This window comes from Octopus bimaculoides, chromosome 11 (genome assembly GCF_046866305.1).
Source record: "Octopus bimaculoides isolate indiv1 chromosome 11, ASM4686630v1, whole genome shotgun sequence".
Lineage (NCBI taxonomy): Eukaryota > Metazoa > Mollusca > Cephalopoda > Octopoda > Octopodidae > Octopus > Octopus bimaculoides.
Genome location: NC_142938.1, coordinates 69185416 through 69203633, shown reverse-complemented (window position 1 = coordinate 69203633; position 18218 = coordinate 69185416). Strand labels below are relative to the sequence as shown.

At 37.8% G+C, this 18218-nt stretch overlaps 1 protein-coding gene and 1 pseudogene across 1 annotated transcript in view; one reads left to right on the top strand and one right to left on the bottom strand.

Moving 5' to 3' along the window:
- Positions 1–18218, top strand: part of LOC106869289 (uncharacterized) — a 76326-nt gene that overhangs the window by 26102 nt on the left and 32006 nt on the right. The gene's annotated exons all lie outside the window — the stretch shown is intronic.
- On the bottom strand, positions 2144–5415 carry LOC149133394 (uncharacterized; annotated as a pseudogene).

Sequence of the window (18218 nt, the reverse complement as noted above, 5' to 3'; positions counted from 1 at the left end):
TGGCAGAAATGTTTGCACGCTGGGCGAAATACTTAGTGGTATTTCGTCTGCCGTTACGTTCTGAGTTCAAATTCCGCCGAGGTCAACTTTGCCTTTCATCCTTTCAGGGGTCGATGAGTTAAGTACCAGTTACACACTGGGGTCGATGTAATCGACTTAATCCCCTTGTCTGTCCTTGTTTGTGCCCTCTATGTTTAGCCCCTTGTGGGCAATAAAGAAATAAAAAACTGAAAGAAGCTAGTTGTATATGTATACAGGGTTGGCCAAAAGTCACCTGACAGTAAATCAAAACCATTTAATTCCAAGATTTATTTATTTTTAACAAAAAAGCATCTAAATATGAAAAATCATGAAAATTGTTCAAACTGAAGTCCTTCTTGAGCGACACATTTTAAAGATCCATTATTTTCTCAACCTATTTGGTCTTTGTTGTTAATTGTTGTTGTTGTTGGCACTCTGTCGCTTACGACGTCGAGGGTTCCAGTTGATCCGATCAACGGAACAGCCTGCTCGTGAAATTAACGTGCAAGTGGCTGAGCACTCCACACACACATGTACCCTTAACGTAGTTCTCGGGGATATTCAGCGTGACACAGAGTGTGACAAGGCTGACCCTTTGAATTACAGGCACAACAGAAACAAGAAGAAAGAGTGAGAGAAAGTTGTGGTGAAAGAGTACAGCAGGGTTCACCACCATCCCCTGCTGGAGCCTCGTGGAGCTTTAGGTGTTTTTGCTCAATAAACACTCACAACGCCCGGTCTGGGAATCGAAACCGCGATCCTATGACCACGAGTCCGCTGCCCTAACCACTGGGCCATTGCGCCTCCACTTGTTGTTAATGTGCACTAATATTACACATCCAGTGGAGCCCGCTTCCTTTGTTTCTTTCTGGCTTTTATAAATCTGCCCATGTTTTACTATCATACATCAGGTATGGCTGTGTGGTTAAAAAAGCATCCTTTGGAATCACTTAGTTTTAGGTTCAGTCCCACTGCATTGCACCTTGAGCTAATGTCTTCTATCATAGCCTGGGGCTTACCAATACCTTACGAGTGAATTTGATACACAGAAACTTGGTGGAAACCCGTCGTGTGTGTGTATGTGTGTGTGCTTGTCTTGATACACCAATCTTCTACCACTTGACAACCAGTGTTGGTTTGTTTATGTCCTCATGACTTAGCAGTTTGGCAAAAAGACGTCCAATAGAATAAGTACCAGACTTAAAGATAAATACTAGGGTCAGTTTATTCAGCTAAACCCTTGAAGGCAGTGCCCCAGCTTGACCGCAATCCAGTGCCTGAAACAGAGTAAAGAAGTAAAGCATCAGACAACCTAGTCATCAGCTTGAAAAAATTGTTATTGAAAGCAGAAATAATTCCATGTCATTCTTACTCTGGCTACTATACTCTCAACACACCTTTCTTTTTCAGTGAGCAATTATTGGTTTTCCGGAATTAGTCAGTCAGTACATTTTTACCAGTTCCAGCTGCAACTAAATGTTGAATTATCCAATATAATGCTTTAAAATTTCCATTTTCACACACATATTAATTTGACTATTTTTTCGCACTGAAACTTGTTTATCCAGATTTAAGGGTTTCTAATGAAGGAGGAGGCTCTGGTGGAAGCAATCCCTTTTTTCTAAGCACAAATTTAGGATTTGTATTTTTGATTTAGCCCTTATTGTATAGATATAGTGTTTGCTTGATAAACTTTCAATCATCATTTTAATGTTCACTTTTCCATTGCATGCATGAGTTGGACAGATTTTATGAAGGCAAATTTTTGTATAGACGAATGCCTTTCCTGTCACTAACCCTCACCTGTTTCCAAGCAAGGCAATATTTTCCCATGGCTAGACATGCTTTTGTAGAATATTGGAAGTGAATGACATTTATTTACAATAATCACATGATATGAAGACAAGCAGACACAAACATACTCACACTTATTTATATATATATATATATATATATATATATATATATATATACACACACGCACGCACGCGCGCGCACGCACGCAGGGTTTAACAGGTAAATTGGAACCATTTAAATATCTTTGATATAATTGGTACAACTCGGAAAAATTAAACGCTGCAAGTTTTATGTTTATGCCAATTTATTGTGGAGTGTTTAGCACTTATTTCAATTCAATGAGACCGTCGTTTACTTTCTTTACCAGTTCAATCCGTTTACAAAATGATGTACTTGCCTTAACTAATTCTTCCTTTTCCATTTTTCTGAATTCTTGCTTGATTGAAGCCTTCAGTGAAGACACACTGTTGTGAAGAGTTGTGTTGGATATTGCTTCATCTGCACCCCATAGCAAAAACTCACACGAATTCAAACCTGGCGAGCTAGAGGGCCAGATATCTTTAGAGATAAACATGGGCAATTTCTTCAAAAATTCTTGCACTCTTTTCGAAGACTGCGCTAGCACAGAATCCTGTATAAACATGACTCAACTTGCACCATAATGCTTCCTAATCCAAGGTAACAAAACTTCTAAGATTTTGAGATACTTTGCTGCGTTGATTTTAAGAACTGCTTCAATAAAATGAGGAGGCTTCAATTTCCCATCACTTGCAACAGCTCCAAAGACCATGGTGGAAGCTGGATTTTTGCTATGCATAGCTGAAGGGATGTGGGAAGGGTCATATGCTATCACTTTTGAGTTGTGATGGTTTGCAACTTCGTCTATCATGAACTTCCTTGCATCCATGAAGATGTGGACATCTCCGCCACAATGTTTCAGATGACCAAGAAGTTTGGGTCTTCTTTCAGCTTGAATGGCTTAGGAGTGGGTAGTTAGGATGTTACAGTGTCTCTTCATGTACGATTTCATATGGAGGTCCTGTCTCACAGCCCTAGAAATAGTCATTTTGCTGATTCCTCAATCTTGAGCCAACTTCACCATTGATTTTGATGGGTTCAACTCAATTGATCTTTCAAGTCCTGTTAAGAAGTGAGGTGTGCATTTTCAGTCATTACGAGGACTGTGAGGCTTTCTCTGAACATCCTGACTTTTCTTCTAGAAACAATAGATTTGGCACACTTTGTGGCTCTAACAATCTCCCCAGCACTTTTGCCGCCCCAGAATAATTTTACAATTACACTTCTACAGTTTAATTCTTTATTAACATTCATAGATTGTTCAATCTGAAATACAAAATAGTACAAGTCATTGTTCAAGCTGGTAATATTTAAAATTTAGACTTCAATAAAATCTATACAATTAGAAATATACCTATTTGAAATTTGTCCCAATTTACTTGTTACACCCTGTATATATATATATACATATATATATATATACATATATATATATATATATATATATATATATATATGGGAGAATTTACGAAAAAAAACAACAGACAAAGACAGGTGGTGTAAACAACAAATGAATGTATTAGTTTAACGCTCGGGAATAGAGAAAGTCTTTGACGTTTCGAGCCTATGCTCTTCAACTGAAAGGAACACAGAAAGAAACAAGGAGAAAAAAAATATAAATGTAGTGGTCAGTGATCTATCATGGCGAATGCCGGACAGAAGGATCACACAGGATATATAGATACACACACACACACACACACATATATATATATACACGAGGGGTTTCTTTCTGTTTCCATGTACCAAAACCACCCAAGTCTTTAGTCAGCCCAGGGTTATAGTCGAAGATGCTTGCCCAAAGTGCCATGCGTTGGGACTGAACCTGAAGCCATATGGTCACCACACAGCCATGCTATTCACTACCTTACAATATAATTTTTTTTACTTCATTTAATGTCATCTTTCATGTTTTATTCATTTAAATGTTATATTCAGACAATGCTTTAATCTCAAAAAGAAAGTGTTATGTTTATAATTAGGATTATTTCTATTTAAATGGTAATTTAAGTTGCATTAGGTGTTCAATTGTTTAGTTTTAATTATGATATAATTTAGATTTCTAAATCGGTTAAACAAAGATATTCTTTAGAGTATTTTTGTAGCTTATTTTCTTTAATATTTTTTTGTTTACAACTTTTTTTAATAAAAAAGACATAGTGACATAGCTATGTCACTGTGTGACAGGTCAAAGCGCTAAAAAGTAGCCTAAAGATGCACATTTTCCATGTGTGTGTTGTATGCGTTCAGTCAATATTAGAAATGCATGATTAATTAGACTAACTACAAACATAAATGTTGAATGTTTTCACATTCCAATCCACAACTTGGTCTCCACCATGCTAATTTGGTTGCCTAGGTAACAAGCTACTTCTAGGTTCTGTTTAATAAATTTTATTTCACAGCCACTCCTGCTGTTAGCTACTCTGGTGCATCAGCTAGCTACATTCAAACACTTTGTTCTCTATCATCCTGCCTGCCCATCTGTGATTTACATTGGGTACATAATGTGGCACTTCTCCCTATTCCTTTTCTTTATATTGGGTGTAATCCTCTCCTGAAATGGTTATGGTTCAGGTTTCATTCCTGTTATTTAAAATTTTTGCCTAAACTCTGTTTCCACATTTGGAATTCTTCAACCAATTGGGCACTTATAGTATCATCATCATCATCATCATCAAATTTCCACTTTTCCATGCTTGCATGAGTCGGATGGAATTTGTTGAGACAGATTTTCTACAGCCGGATACCCTTCCTGTCACCAACCCTCATCTATTTCCCAGCAAGGTAATATTTTCCCATAGACAGACATGGTTTCCTCAGAAGACTGGAAACGAACAGCCTCATTTGTGTGTTAGTGATGCTCATTCACAACCATCACATGATGTTTAGACAAAAGCACACACTAATACACACACACACACACACACACACGCAATAAACTTTCAATTTCCATCTATCAAATCCACTCACCAGACTTTGGTCAGCCTAGGGCTGTAGTAAAAGACACTTGCCCAAGGTGCTGCACAGTGGGGCTGAACCCAGAACCTCTTTGCTGGGAAGCAAGTTTCTGTACCACACACCCGTGCCTGTGTCTATATACAAAAATTCCTTCAGTCAGCTCATCTTAAATTCATCTGTTATGGCCTGAATAACTATAAGAAATATTTGAAAGCTGACAGCTGAGCTCTGATGAAACCCATCTGCATGCCCAATTTCCCATTGACCTCATTGCTAATTCTCATTTACTGACAATATTCTTGCACATGACTTGCATACAACTAGTTTTCTTAGCAACCACCTGATTACTACAGGAGTGGGGTATCTTGTTGAAGGACATCTGCAAGTCAACAAATGAGAAATATCATGATTTACTCTTAAAGAGGGCATCAGTGTACACTGTGCTGACACAGACATGAACTGCATCTCATCTGAGTTAACTCTATTCCTTTCATAACCAGGTCCTAGCATCTCCTTTGCCCTTAAAGCAGTTAATAATGATGCTGCTATGACAGTCATTAAGTATGACATCTGATTGTCCATGCAATTGAGAAGTATGTGTCACAATTTAGTTGGATAATTTCTTGCATTTCAGTGACTAATTTTTGTGGATCAGTTACTTTCTTGCCTTCATAACTTTAATTGCATTTTTAACTGTATAAACGACTTCAAAAGGTGGTCCCCCCTATTGGTCTACATGGGATAGTCTCTCTCCTTTTATATTCAGCGACCTCAGGCAGGCTTCCATACAGTTTCCATCTACCAAATTCACTTAACAGATCCAACTTTGGAAACTAGGTCAAGAGCACACAAACTACCTTGGCCAGCTGGTCTTGAACGATTCTGTTATGACTTGAAGAAGAATAATATATTCTAGAACTGAACTCTGATGACACCAAGCTGCATGCTAGATTCCTTACAGAACTTCTTGGCAACTCTTTTCATTACTGATGTTATCTCTCTCACAAGTCATTCATCTACAGCTAGTTTCCTTTGCCACACCACCAGTCTCCTGCACACACACACACACGCACGCATGCACACACACACACACACAGGCATGTGTACATACACAAGCACTATCTTTTATAACAGAATGTACATGTACTCCCACCTCATCTTTGTTTTATTTTAACCCTTTAGCATTTAAACCAGCCATATCTCTGGCCCAAATGTTTTGCCTGTTTTATGTTGAAATTGGTCATATCCAGCCTCTCACACCTACCCTACAAAGTCATTCTTAAAATATACAATCACATCATTGCAATATCAAAGCTATGAGATTATACATGATTAATTCAAAACATTGTGAATAAATAAGCATTACATTTGATAGAGTAATCTGGATGCTAAAGAATATTTTGAGGTTTCTGTTAACATTTAAATTTAGGTTTTTGTAATTATCTTCACAATTTGTGTATGTTTGTGTATTTAGAGAAGCCATGTTTTTCAATATAGTTTCCATGTAAACTTCATATTTTTTTCCAATTTTTTTTCCATTTCATGTTTTTCATTTTCCCATGGTGCATATAAGGAGGACTTATCTTCTGAATAATCTCTACTATATGTACATATTCATCATTGCTTCAGTGAAACTGTTTTTCAATTAACTACTTACTTTTATACCAAGACTTTCAGTGGCTCACTTCTACCTGCCTTCTCCCCTCACTGTTTCCTCTCTTTATGCATGATCACATAAATGAGGTCATGAAACTAGCTAGTCTCAGAATGGCCCTTACCGAAAAGGAAAATTACATCACTACTTTCATCATTTAATAACAGTTTTAGAAAATACTTGCACTCTTTTATGACCACATGTCTAATAAGTAGAGTTCTTTTACTGGTTTTATTTATTGGTCTGTGGCTTTGCTAGAGCTTGGTCATTAGAGGCTTTTAGTGAATGATAGCAACATTGCCATCAAATGTCCACTTTTCCAAGCAGGCACTGGTCAAACAAAGTTTATTGAGACAGATTTTCTATCACCAGATTCCCTTCCTGTCACCAACTTGCTCCTATTTCCAAGCAAGGTAATATTTCCCCATAGACAGACATGATAGATATAAATGTATACATATAGTTACACATACATACATACTTATATACACATTTACATACATACACATATATATATATACATATATATATATATACATATATAGGTGCAGGAGTGGTTCTGTGGTAAGTAGCTTGCTTACCAACCACATGGTTCCAGGTTCAGTCCCACTGCATGGCACCTTGGGCAAATATCTTATACTATAGCCTCAGGCTGACCAAAGCCTTGTGAGTGGATTTGTTTGATGGAAACTGAAAGAAGCCCATTGTATATATGTGTGTGTATATATATATATATATATATATATATGTGTGTGTGTATGTGTGTGTATATATATATATATATATATATATATATGTGTGTATGTGTGTGTGTATATATATATATATATATATGTGTGTGTGTGTGTGTGTGTGTGTATATATTTCTATGTGTGTGTATCTATACTTGACCCTCCCCATCACCACTTGACAACTGATGGAATAAATACTAGGCTTTAAAAATAAGTCCTCGGGTTTTGTTCGACTAAGATCCTTCAAGGCGGTGCTCCAGCATGGCTGAAGTCATATGACTGAAACAAATGAGAGAATGTCTTGTTGTAGATTGGGATTTTGTTAACATATTAACTCCCACATGTGCCACCAGTGGTTCATCGCAGACTTCACACAGCCACCATATGCACCACCAGTGGTACCTTTTGCATAATTTGAAGAAATATTTTATTCTCTATCTTTGACGTGGTTTCAAGGATATTTGAGTGTTAAGTATTAAAGTTTAATTATGAAATATTGTAAAAATGCAAAAAGAATTAAAATTCCATTTCCTTGTAATTAATTAAACAATCTGCAGTGTGATTGCATGAAACACGTGGCATCACTGGTAAGTTCCAATAATAGGCCGTGACAGTTAACGTGTTAACATGGTTCTCTCATGACTGTACCTCCAACAATATAAGCTGGTGATTGCAATTGATTTTGAAATAATTTGGGAGGTTTCGGAGGGTATGGATAAATTCCATTAGCCTTCTATTATCATATTTCTATTGAAATGCATTGCCTTTGTGTCAATTAATTTTCAAAATAATGAAGAATTTAGTGAAGTAACTTTGTCCTTATTAATTTGGTGTTTGGAACAAATTAAATCTTGAAGTTTGTATCATAGGACTAGAGGCAGATTCAGTTAGGATAGTATCAAATGTGTTAATTTATATATTAACCTTTATTATATTTTCACAATTCAACAAAAGGGTTCTTAGATGAAATAAAGTTGGGAAGTTTTAATTTAAACATAAATGAACACTTTGAAGCAAGTAATTTTGTATCAAAAAGCCAGGAGTGGCCTCTGCTATTAAATGGGTTAATTGAAATTTCAGATTTATACAAACATGTGGAGGCAGAATCACCTAAGTTTAAAATTTTGATTGACGTTTTTATCATATACAATGTTGGAAGTCAAAGTAAATACAATTAAAAATAAACTGTTCGCAATAGTTTTTGTTAATAAGCTCTAGTTTTTTTCTTCCTAATTGGACAAACGTTATATAATTATAATAATAATGATAATAATAATAATAAAGTCACTGATGGCATGCACTGCTCTCTGACTCAATAATAATTATTATTTCTACTCGGGGCACAAGGCCTTGAAACTTTATGGGGGAAGGGGGCTAGTTGATCACATCAACCCCAGTATATAACTGGTATTTATTTCATCAACCCTGAAAGGATGAAAGGCAAGGTTGACCGTGGTGGAATTTGAACTCAGAATGCAGCAGCTAATGATTCTACCAGCTCACTGCCTTAATAATGATAATAATAATAATAATAATGGTTTCAAATTTTGGCACAAGGTCAGCAATTTCAGTGGAGAGGCTAAGTTGATTACATTGACCCCATTACTCAACTTGTACTTATTTTGTCAACCTCAATGGCATTTGAATTCAGAAAATAAAGACAACAACACTCTATCGCTTACGACGTCGAAGGTTCCAGTTGTTCCGATCAATGGAACAGCCTGCTCGTGAAATTAACGTGCAAGTGGCTGAGCACTCCACACACACGTGTACCCTTAACGTAGTTCTCGGGGATATTCAGCGTGACACAGTGACAAGGCTGACCCTTCGAATTACAGGCACAACAGAAACAGGAAGTAAGAGTGAGAGAAAGTTGTGGTGAAAGAGTACAGCAGGGTTCGCCACCATCCCCTGCTGGAGCCTCGTGGAACTTTAGGTGTTTTTGCTCAATAAACACTCACAATGCCTGGTCTGGGAATCGAAACGACGATCCTATGACCGCGAGTCTGCTGCCCTAACCACTGGGCCATTGCGCCTCCACACAACAACATCAACAACAACAATAATAATAATAATAATGCAACTGTACCAAAACATCAGAATTAATCTATAGACAATGAGACAGAAGTTAAGAAAAAATAGCAAATTGGAAAGGACCAGGCCCAGATGGAGCAAAAGGGTATTGACTGAAGAAGTTTATACAGTTCCATGAAAAGATCACTGTGCCAAAATTATCCGCTCTTTCACCATACCATATCTTTATTATTGTCACGTTGTCTTCTGCGCATACGCGATTATAGTTGGTCATGTGATCAAAATTTGAGCCTGATCACGCCATTTTTCTTTCTGGCTTTACAGTGTAAGCATGGCTGTTCCACTAGCAATGTGCACCAAGAGGTGTATAATCAACAGTGCGAGGTACAATGCTTTGCTGCCCAACAAACTGAAGCCAGCAATTCACACCAAACACCGAAGCCTATTGTCAAAGAAAGTTTTGTTGTTGTATGACAATACATGCCCACACACAGCTGCCCAAACCTTTGAAACCATTAGGCAATTGGTATTTTGAGGTGCTGAAACACCCTGCCTACAGTCCAGGTCTCGCCCCTTCCGACTATCATATTTTTGAACTGTTCAAAGATGGTTTACGAGGTCATTGATTTCCTATGAATGAAGATGTGAAGGAAGCGATGCATAAATGGTTGCATGACTAATCGTAAACCTTCTTGGAGGGAATACGCAAGCTTGTGGACTGCTGGACCAAGTGCATCGATAAAGAAAGAGACTATATAGAAAAACAACATACTTGTTTATCCCCTGCTTTTGTGTAAATACATTAAAAATGCTAGAGTGCATATATTTTTTGATTCTTCCTTGTAGATTATGCAAATAACAGAATGATAAAGATGTTTATGAACGTTCTTATTCTTCCTTCTAAAGTAAACAATATTTATTCAATCTTATACTGACATGGAAAATTGCAATAAAGCCAATAATAATAATTATTATGTTGATAATGCTAATGATGAATTGTGCTTAATATGGTGTTGTTATGGGTGACAGAACTAAATATATTTATTTAAATTTTTTCCATCTTGTAAATTTTGAATTCCAAAGAAAAACATTAATGTTGTCTGTGTGAAATGGTTGGCAGTAATTTATAGCATCTAACTATAAATTCCTACTACAGTTTATTTAGTTCTTTAACTGAGTCAAACTGTATTTGTTGTTTTTATGCTGAAATACCATTGTAGTTTAAAAACATTCTTCAGTTGATAAGATATTCCTACAGATACCACCACAAGAATGGAGCTAGCTGATTTACTGTATGTTAATAGTAAAGTGACTGCTTGCATACTTGATACAGTAAACCAAGAAATATTTATTAAAATGACACCCTTAGTGATGAGAACAAACCATTTAGCTAACTCTGGTTGAAAAAGGCAAGGAAGATAACTTCAAAATTTTAGTTAAATATAAATGCAGTTGGATATAAAACCTGGTCTTTAGCAATATGGTGATAATGCTGGACATGTTTTGGTTTTATTAGCCCTATAGTTTATATCAGGGGTTCTCAACCATATCAAATTCGAAATCGAGCCAAATTCAACGACTGGCACCCATGCCAACCTTCCTTCATTGGACACTAAACTCTGCTTGCGAAACCTGTTGGGGCAACTAAAATCAAAATTGAACCAAATTTGATGACTGGTACTCATGCCAGTGGAGCGCTAACAGCACCATCCGAGCGGGATCATTGCTAGAGCAGCTGTCTGGCTTCCGTGCTGGTGGCATGTAAAAAGCAGCATTCGAATGTGATCGTTACCAGCGTCGCCTTACTGGCACTTGTGCCGGTGGCACGTGAACAAAACATTCAAGCGAGGTTGTTGCCAGTGTCGCTGGACTGGCTCCTGTGCAGGTGGCACGTAAAAAACACCATTTTGAGCGTGGCCATTCCTAACGCTAACCACTCCGAGAGTGTAGTGGGTGCTTTTTACGTGCCACTGGCACAAGGGCCAGTCAGGTGGTTCTGGCAATGACCATGCTCAAAAGGTGTTTTTACGTGCTACCTGCTCGCTTGAATGTTGTTTTTCACGTGTCACTGGCACATGTGCCGGTAAGGCGACGCTGGCAACGATCATACTCGAATGGTGCTTTTCACGTGTCACTAGCATGGGAGCCAATCCATGGTCCTGGTAACGATCACTCTTGGACGTGCTTTTAACGTTCCACTGCAATCAGGCGGTACTGTCATCAGCCATGTCAGCGATTTAGGTTTGTTTACACTTGCCTCAATAGGTCTTCTCAAGCAAAGTTCATTGTCCAATGAATGAGGGATACTCATAAGTGGGCCAGTTACACCCCACGTTTCCAAATTTAAATGAATTGGAGTTGGGGAGAAATTTATTAAAATAACTTTTGCATGTTGAAGTTAGTGCTTGAGACAAAAAGGCCACGTAAAAAGTACCCAGTACACTCTGTAAAGTGGTTGACACTATGAAGGGCATCCAGTCATAGAAACCATGCCAGAGCAGACAAATGGCACCTGGTGTTGCTCTCCAGTTTACCAGCTCCTGTCAAAGTGTCCAACTCATGCCAGTATGGAAAATGGACAGATGATGATGATGATGATATTCTTCCTTCAGATTATTATCAGTTTTAAATTCAAAACGAAACACTAAGATGCATAGTTTTGTATTATGAAATCAGAGTTAGTTGCATTGTCTCTGTTAACATGGTTTTCCTGTGTCTAAAACAAGCAGAATGAAGTGATAGATATTGATTATGGAGAAATCTATAAAAATGCATCTTTGATGAGTATTTGAAACATATATTTAATGAGCAAGTTTAACCTGCAGGATAGGGATCCAGGAGAGTAGAATCAACTAAAATAGACAATGTTGATATGGACATGTGGTGATCCATCATTTAACATCCATTTTTCTATGCTTGCATTGGTCAGATAGAATTTGTTGAGGCAGATTTTCTATAAGTAGATGTTCTTCCGGTCACTGACCTGCACCTGTTTCCAAGCAAGATAACATTTCTCATGGCCAGATAAATTTTTCATGGCAGTATGGAAACAAAACATCATCACTTGTATGAGACAATGATGCTCATTTACAATCATTGCATGGTGTCAGGATAAGGACACACAAGGCGAGCTGGCAGAATCGTTAGCACGCCGGGCAAAATGCTTAGCGGTATTTCGTCTGACGCTACGTTCTGAGTTCAAATTCCACCGAGGTCGACTTTGCCTTTCATCCTTTCGGGGTCGATAAATAAAGTACCAGTTACGCACTGGGTCGATGTAATCGATTTAATCTCTTTGTCTGTCCTTGTTTGCCCCCTCTATGTTTAGCCCCTTGTGGGCAATAAAGAAATAAGGATAAGGACACACACACACACACACACGCACACGCACACTTCCAGTTCCCATCTACTAATTCTACTAGCCCAGGCCAATCAAAGCTATAGAGAACATTTAGCTATAGAAAATCTACCTTAACAAATTCTGTCTGACTAATGCAAGCATAGAAGAATGGATGTTAAATGATGAATGTCCGTATCAACGTTGATTTCTCCTGTATATTTTAGTTAGTATTATTCTCCTGGATTCCTATCCTGCAATTTACACTTGCTCATTAAATATATGCTTCATATACATGTTAAGCATGAATTTTTATAGATTTTTCCATAATCAATATCCATTAAAGCTTGCTCAAGGTGTCATACAGTAGGACTGAACCCAGAACCATGAAGTGAAGCAAACTTCTTAGTCATACAGACAACCCAGTAAATGTTTTAGAAAATATGAAAGGCTTAAAGGTTATTAACCTGTATTCAATTAGCCAGGTTTTTTCTTTGTTTTTCTTTTTGTTTTTGTTTGCACTTGAGAGCACTTTTCTCTTCTTTATGAGAGTTAAACAACTGAACTGAAAGATTTGACGGTAGAGGAAAGTCCTTCAATACTGCGACCATGTTACTCCCTCCTTGTGCATCATGAAACACTAACAACTAATCAAAATGAGTTGTGTACTGAAGTGTTATTTCAAAATGTGAGTTAGGATGTCAATGACAGTATGATACAATACAAAATGTAACCACGAGTCACTGTTCTGATCGATCAATTTTTATAAACCATGGCAAACCTGTCTGGCTAGTGTCTGCTAAATGCATTTTAATAAACGCTTACAGAGTTCTTCCCTTCTTCTCCTTATACCAAAACCGCAAAAACAAACGAAGTAATGATAATTTTAGAACTGTACTTGTCTAGCAAGTGACCTGATCTGAAACTCTTTTGAAATTTTAAGTTAACATCGATAAAGAGTTACATCAATCATGAACAAACAATGATTGAATTCATTTCAGATTTATTTAATGAGGTGTCAATACTTTCACTCGAACATGGAGCTGGAATCCTATCAGTTATGACAACAAGAGTTTCAGTTGATCCAATCGATGAATCGGCTTACACATGAAGTTAACGTGCAAGTGCCTGAGCACTTCACTGACATGTGCCATTAAGGTAATTTTCAGGGAGAGTCGAAGTGATACAGAATGTGACAAGGCTGTACCTAACATGTAGGTATTACACATTTTTTACCTGCCGAATCGACTGAAGCAAAGTGAAATAAAGTGTCTGTCTTCAGGACACAACATGCACGGCAGGAATTAAACTGACAACTTTGTGATCTTGAACTGAATACTCTAACTCAGCATTTCTCAACCAGGGTTCCACAAAAGGTGTATATATGTATATATATACTCTTCTACTCTTTTACTTGTTTCAGTCATTTGACTGTGGCCATGCTGGAGCTCGGCCTTTAGTCAAACAAATGGACCCCAGGACATATTCTTTGTAAGCCTAGTACTTATTCTATCGGTCTCTTTTGCTAAACTGCGTGTATATATTTGTGTATCTGCGTTTGTACCCCCAACATCGCTTGACAACCGATGCTGGTGTGTTTACGTCCCCGTAACTTAAGCCAGCTGGAGGAGATGTCCTCCTGGGGCTAAAAGCAACAGTAATATCCACCCCTAGGGGTCAGCCACACTTAAGTGGCAATATACTTCACTTTATATATATATATATATATATATACACATATATACCCTTATTTGCACCTCTTACCGTGAGGTAGGTTCATTTGGGACTCTCGATAGGAAGAGGTCCAGCTTTGATTTAAAAATGCCTACATCTACATTGTGCAGGTTCCTCAGGCTCTTTGGGAGAATATTAAAAAGCTGTGGGCTCCTGAAACCCAGGCTGTTGCAGTAACTGATCCTGAAGCGTGATGGCATTGCTGAGATCTTTGGCACTGTGCAGTGTTATCCTGTTCTGTCATTGGTGTAGCTTTCAATGCCAAAATTTGGCACAATTCCTTCCAGGGTCTTCCAGATGTATATTACTGCATACCTCTCCCGCTTTCTCTCCAGGGAGTAGAGTCTTAGCTGTTTCAGCCTTTCCCAGTAGCTGAGCAGTTGCAAAGAGACGATCTAAGTGAATCTTCTCTGGATCGCTTCAAAGTCCGCTGTTAATTTCACACTGGTGTGTGACCATAGCGGTGAGCAGTAATCCAGGCGACTGAGGACAAATGTCCTCCAGAGGACCATCATGGTTTCCTTATTTCTGGTTCTGAATGTTCTCAGGATCCATCCAGCCAGTCGTCTGCACTTTGTCGCCATCATAGTAATGTAAACTTGGAAAGAGGTATTATCACTTATGTCGATACCCAGATCCCTCACTGATTTAGGATCTGTGATTGAAATTCCCTGTGGACCAGTGTACTCTGTAAGTTTCATATTCAGTTTTGGACGCTGGTAGCACAGGGCTTGGAATTTTTCAGCATTAAACTGCATATTATTATCCTCGGCCCATCTGTAAATTGAGTCCAACTCCTGCTGCAGATGTGCAACATCACTGGGGTTCTGTATTTTCTGCGAGACTTGTATTGTCTGCGTAGCTTGCAAGGGTGGGTATCCGGGCACTTGAGGGCATATCTTAGAGGGCCACTATGAAAAGCAGTGATCCCAAGACAGTGCCCTGTGGAACACCGCTCACTATTTGTGTTTTCATAGAGGTGGCTCCATTAGCCACTACTGCCTGACTTCTTTCTTTCAGAAAGTCCTGTAACCACTCTCTAAGTTTTCCAGCTATGCTGAGATCATGCAGTTTGTGGCATATTATACCATGATCCACTTTGTCAAAAGCTTTTGCAAAATCAAGGTATATTACATCCACATTCGAGTTGTTGAGTAACTGCCTCAACACCCAGTCATAATGTTGTAAGAGCTGGGTCAGGTAGCTCCTACCTGGTCGAAAGCCATGCTGGGTATCACTCCGCAAGTTATTTTTTTCAAGGAATGCGATTAATTTCCCTCTGACTATCTGTTCCATGACTTTGCTGATGCGTGAAGTCAGAGAGATAGGCCTATAGTTTTTGGCATCTTTATGGATTGGGCATATTATTCCCTCCTTCAGCTTGCTTGGCAGTCTGCCATTTACAAGAAAGCTCTGGAAGAGAATCTGGAGGGGTTTTTGCCAGGGCATGCTTACATTTTCCCCTTTTAAAAGCAATGGGGTGTGAGTTGAGAGGTTTGGTTGTTACTTCTGAAACTTGGAGCATGTAGGCTCCCCACTTATTATTTAAAAAAAAACGAATAATGATATTTAAGGTCAATCAGTTATTATTTGCATTACTGATTCAGCAGTACAGCATGCTTCCACATAGTTTTCCATCTGCCAAACTCACTCACAAAAGCATTGGTATGCCAGGAGCTATAGCAGAATACACTTGCTCAAAGTGCCACACTGTGGGATTGAACCCATAACCATGTGACTACAAAGCATGTTTCTTAACCACACAGCCATGCTCTTGTATGTGTATTTTAAAATAAGACATCTCTCTCTCATTCTCTCTCTCACACGCACACACCCTTGTTTTTGAGTTTAGTAAACTCAAGTAAGTATAACATTATAGCAGAGGTAAGATTGGATGTTGTCATGACCACCGATCAGTTATTCTGATGTTTATACGTTTCCTTCTTTAAGTGTTATTTCCAGTCAACAACTAAGACATTTATGTATCTCCGTCTATTTTGATAAATAACCATCTCTAGTTGCATCACTAGTTCTCACTGTCTGGGCTCAAGTTTTACTTCTCCTCACTGTCCTACTTGCTCTTCCCCTGTCAACTTGTAACACAATTTTTCAACTATCTCTTATGAATTTTTAGTGAACAGACACTTCAGATTTTTTTCATTTCAGCACAAAGACACGACTCTCTCTCTCTCTTTCTCTCTTTCTCTCTCTCTCTCTCTCTCTCATACATTCAGCAGTAACTCCTCTCTACTGTTTATTAGCTAATTTACTTGCCTCAATCAAGTAAATCTGTAAAGCTTCTATCCAAAAGAGAGGAAGATATAACTCCTCCCTCTTGAAAAAAAAACCTTCATCTTTGCTTTGTCTTTCCTCACAAATCACTTTATTCCTCTTTTGAACTGTTGATACTCACTAATTGCACAGTCACTAATTTCCTTGAATCTAGTTTTACTTTTTTAAACTTATTTAACCCTTTAGCATTCAGATTAATCTGCCAAACGCACTGGTTATGCTTTCACATAAGTTTTGACTTAATCGTGCATTATTTCATAGCTTTGGGAATTCAATGGTGTGATTGCTTATTTTTAGAATTACATTGTAGGGTAGGTGTGAGAGGCCAAATCTGGCTAGTCGGAACATAAGACTGGTAGAGTATTTGGGCCGGATATGGCCAGTTTAAATGCTAAAGGGTTAATTTAAATTCTTTAACCCTTTTGTTACCAACCTGACTGAAACCACCTCTGGCTCTGTAGTACAAATGTCTTGTTTTCATAAGTTTTGAATTAAAATCTTCCACCAAACCTTAGTCATAATTTATGTTCCTAACACTAACTTAATGATATCTAAGTTATTTTACTAAATTCTTTGTTATATTTAAAATAATTGAAGAAAACACAGAGCTTCTCAAAATATAACGAAAGGGTTAAATCCTTGTAAGCTTTGTTTGATTTGTGACAATGTATCTCTTATGTCTATTTTAACCCATTGTTTATCTTGTGTATCACATGATACACAGAATATATTTCTCTGATATCCATGCATCATATAAGTCTGAAGACAAACATGAATGTTTAGGACAAACTTATGAAAATGCTTTGGACAAGCAGAGAGTTAGCATTGGACATTACTGTTCTACCAGTGTGGTTCGTATGATTTTCTGGTCTGTAGGGAAGGAACTGGAGTCTGGTCCAATTGCTTAAAGCACAGCGAACTCAGCTAAAGTTGCCTAAGAATCTAGTAGCTGTATTAAACCAGGCATTGTTTTAGTATATTCAACTTCAAAACATTATAAGGGCCATATGTTAACATGACACTAACACTGTCTGAGAAGAGAAAGGAATTTGAACAGGCATATGGTGCAGACATAATCAAGCCTGATTGGGAAGCTCTATGGTCAAAGCATCCCAGCCGTAACTCTCCTCTCTCTCTCCCTCCCTTTTTTTGTTAGTATTTACATGTACTATATAATACTCTATCAAATATGTTCTTTAAGATAGTCAGGTGAGGATGATTTGGTTTTTTATTTCTAGCATAGCAGATCAAGTGACCACTTAGTCTTTGTTGTTTTTTTCCCCTGCTGAGAAACATGCCTGCTTCAGCATGTAGCCAGTAGAGTGTGTGGCCTCTATCCACAGCAGCACAGTTATGCAAACATAAGATATGCAGTGTATCAATTTAGGTCAGATTTTACCACATGGTTTAATCATAACTTCTATTTCTACAAATAAATAAAAACATATGATTCCTGTTTCCATAATGTTGGAAATATGTTGTATATATTTAATGGTTGCTTTTGTAAACTGTAAAGATTTATATTAATCAAATCACTTTCAAATTGTAATCTCTCCCTCTAAAATGATCCCTTCCCTTG